Here is a 3749-nt window from a genome sequence, read left to right on the forward strand (position 1 = left end):
TATTCAATATACCACAAGTACTGTTGCTTTAAAAATTGAGATTTGGGTAATTTTATAGATGATTAAATATTTGTTCATTAACAATATCAAAATAAGTCATGTAAAATAATAACTTGAAATCTTTCCAGGTAAGAAAATAAACGAAAGCACATATATAATTTTTTGTTGATCTTTGTAAGGAAGTGAATGAAATGAAAATGTCACTTAGATCAGAAGTAATTTGAACAAGTACAGAAAAGGGAACATCCATTGTGGATACTTGCTGAATTTAACATTTCTTTCTTTAAGGACATTGCAAACAGCGTAGACCCAGATGAGACGCCGCATAATGCGGCGTCTCATAAGGGTCTACACTGTTTGCTTTTTTAAACAAGATGACAAATGCAACAAATTCAATCTTAATATAACTTCGACGAACATGATTACGAAATGTATTTTATTAAAAGACATAAAATAATGGTATAATGATATTAATTACTAGCAAAACAAATCCTTGTCTGGGATGTATAAAAGAATTAATGCAAACCAACAGAATAAAGAAAATATGTTGTTGTTTTATCAAAATGATAAAGCTATTCGGCGTACATCTTTAGTATGAAAATAAAGGTTGAAAACTTACGTTTGTAAACAATTAAAGATTGTATGGGTTAGATATAAAATACGCATAATACACTTTTTATGCGGTGGATTATCGACTGACACATGAAAAAAAAACACAATAAAAACCTGAAATATTCAGTCAAACAATGGAAAACATTATTTTTAGCTCTCTTATTACCTAAACTTAATGGTTTATCGCATATATTGTTAATATATATATATATATATATATATATATATATATATATATATATATATATATATATATATATATATATATTATGTATATATGCCATTGTCAGAAATCATACACGCATTAATTATAATTTAGAAATGAAAAAAGATTTTGAGCACTAGAATGATACAGTACAACAATTATGAAGTTTCACTTAACAAAAATGAACACAACTTTTTTTAGCATTTTCATTAAAAAGTAATATAAATGTTTAACTTTAATAAAAAAAGTAAGTACTGAGATGTATTGACCAACTCCCTAACAGTGGATTATCTATACGAAACGAACTTACATGTTATCTGGAATGAGATATGTTTTACCAGTTTACTACTTTTTGGAAACTGTATTTAAGGCGAACAAATAAAAACACAAAAACACTCGCACAATAAATACATATAATATTTGTTTACTCTGATTATTCCTTTAAAATAATGACAGTAAAGTTTTACAATATTTTTCAGGATTATAACAAAATATATTATATATTATAAGGGTAGGCATACGTGGTCGTTTAAATTGTTTTTATAAATACCACAACAATAACAATTTACATGGAATAAATATGTTTTCGAAAATAAAATTTTTCTTTAAAAACAAAGAATTAGATTGCTCATTATTATTTCGCGACATGAATACTAGGCGAATAAATGTTCCGAGGGTGATGAAAGTACGTACATTTTTGGATGACAAAAGCATTTTAAATTTTGTAAAGGAACTTCACCTTCTATAACATTTTTGGTTACTTTTAAAAAGTTGTATTCGTTATTAAACACTTTTACACTAAACATAGTAAAATATTTTCATTTGTTTCTTCTTCAATTTATAGATAACGATTTGAAAAATAAACATTGGACATTGATACTCTAAGCAATAACAGCAACATCTTAACACTTTTTAAACTCTAAGGTGTCTTTAAATATGCGATAACTTTCTAGATTGGGAAGATTTCGAATATTACTGGACACGTTTCGTATACTAATATGACCCGCGTTCTGAGAAAACTGGGCATAATGCTTGTGCGTTTAGTCTCATCCCAGATTAGCCTGTGCAGTCCGCACAGGCTAATCAGGTACGACACTTTACGGTTTTATGGTACTTTTTGTTTCAAGGAAGTCCCTCCTTACCGAAAATCAAGTTTAGGCGGAAAGTGTCGTTCCTGATTAGCCTGTGCGGACTGCACAGGCCAATCTGGGATGACACTTTACGCACATGCATTAAGCCCAGTTTTCTCATAACAAGGCTCACATCTTTTATAATTGGACATACATAAACGTTAATTGTGAATTTATTTCGTGGTTGTTTAATGCCAAACTATCTTCACTCTTATTTCAAATGAGAAATCATGGTGTTTACTAGATTCATCTTTAAAACAAAACACTCATAAACATCAAAAGTTCAAAATATGTTAACCCATACAAACATCGGTCGACTTAATGGGCGTTGTCAATAAAACTAAATCTTTCATTAAAATGACATGCTCTCATTATAGGTTGTCTACATTGGTTTAATACTTATACCTTATACAAACAGCACGTTTTCATATTTCAAATCAAAAGTTCTTGTTTGCAAAGGAAATACACGTTTATTTGAATGTTTTCAAACCTAATTTGTGTCAATATGCAATAAATGACAGACTAATTTTATACAAAGCACTAATTTGGCGTACTCAATGCGGTGAAAATTGACGAATGCTTTCACAAATATTGAAAATAAAAATGTAAAAATGTAGAAAATACAATACCGTAAAATTCAATGTGCCTATACTTGACTAACGATTAGATTTTTTTATCAAAGTAAATTATTTTTTAACATTAAAAACCTCATTCCTAAAGATGGTTCAGTTAAGTAACATGTTCATAAATAAATGAACATCATTCAATGAAATCATTATCGGTAAAGTTAATCGGTCAGGTAAGGTCAGTTTTGTCTGATTTACCTGTTTGTGCTTTTATCTTGACATTATATCTACTTTGAGCATTTGGAGTTTGGCTTCATAAGCATCATCGCCACCACCACTGACACCACAACCACCTCCACCACCACCACCACCACCATCATCATTATCATCATCATCATTTACATCAGCAGCAGCAGCAGAATCATTATAATCATTATCATCATCATCAACATCACAAAAACCACCACCACCATCATCATCACCATTAAAGGCATCATAACCAGCAGCAGCATCATAAATAACACCAAAAATAACGTCAGTAACATCATAATACCATCAGCATCGTCATTATAAAACACATCATAATCGTCGTCGTAGTACTCATCATCGTCATCATCTTCTTCTTCACCATCATCATAATCTTCATCATCAGAAGCATCATCATCACCAACAAACTTATCGTCATCATAAGCAGCAGCAGAAAATTAATAATCATAATTATCATCGTTGTCATCATCATCGTCGTCATCATCATCATCGTCATCATCATCGTCACCATTATTATTATTAGCATAATCATTGTAAGTAGCAGCAGAATCGTCTCCATATCATCAGGTACGAAATTACACACAAGTAGTAAATCTATAAAAAAAAATACACATTTCTCCAAAAACTTAAAATATGTAACGTTCGCATATGAAGGTAATATGTACCAATTCGTTGAACTGGACTCAGCGATACACCATCATATTTAAGCAACTATGTTATGTCTAAGAATTCGAAATATGGAAAAACAAATTTCATGAATTGATAAGCATTAATTTGACAGATAAAATGGGTACTAGATATTAAAATATATCCCTATATCGAAGATCCACAATCAATCGACGTGTATCCGTATTAAAAAGAGATAAATATGTAGGCCTTAACATTAAAACAATATCGAATGAGGAATCACATTACTTTATTACCTGGCGAACAATGCTAGGTCTATCGTAGATATATCAAAGTGTAGGC

Source organism: Dreissena polymorpha, chromosome 3 (assembly GCF_020536995.1).
Source record: "Dreissena polymorpha isolate Duluth1 chromosome 3, UMN_Dpol_1.0, whole genome shotgun sequence".
Taxonomy (NCBI): Eukaryota; Metazoa; Mollusca; class Bivalvia; order Myida; family Dreissenidae; genus Dreissena; species Dreissena polymorpha.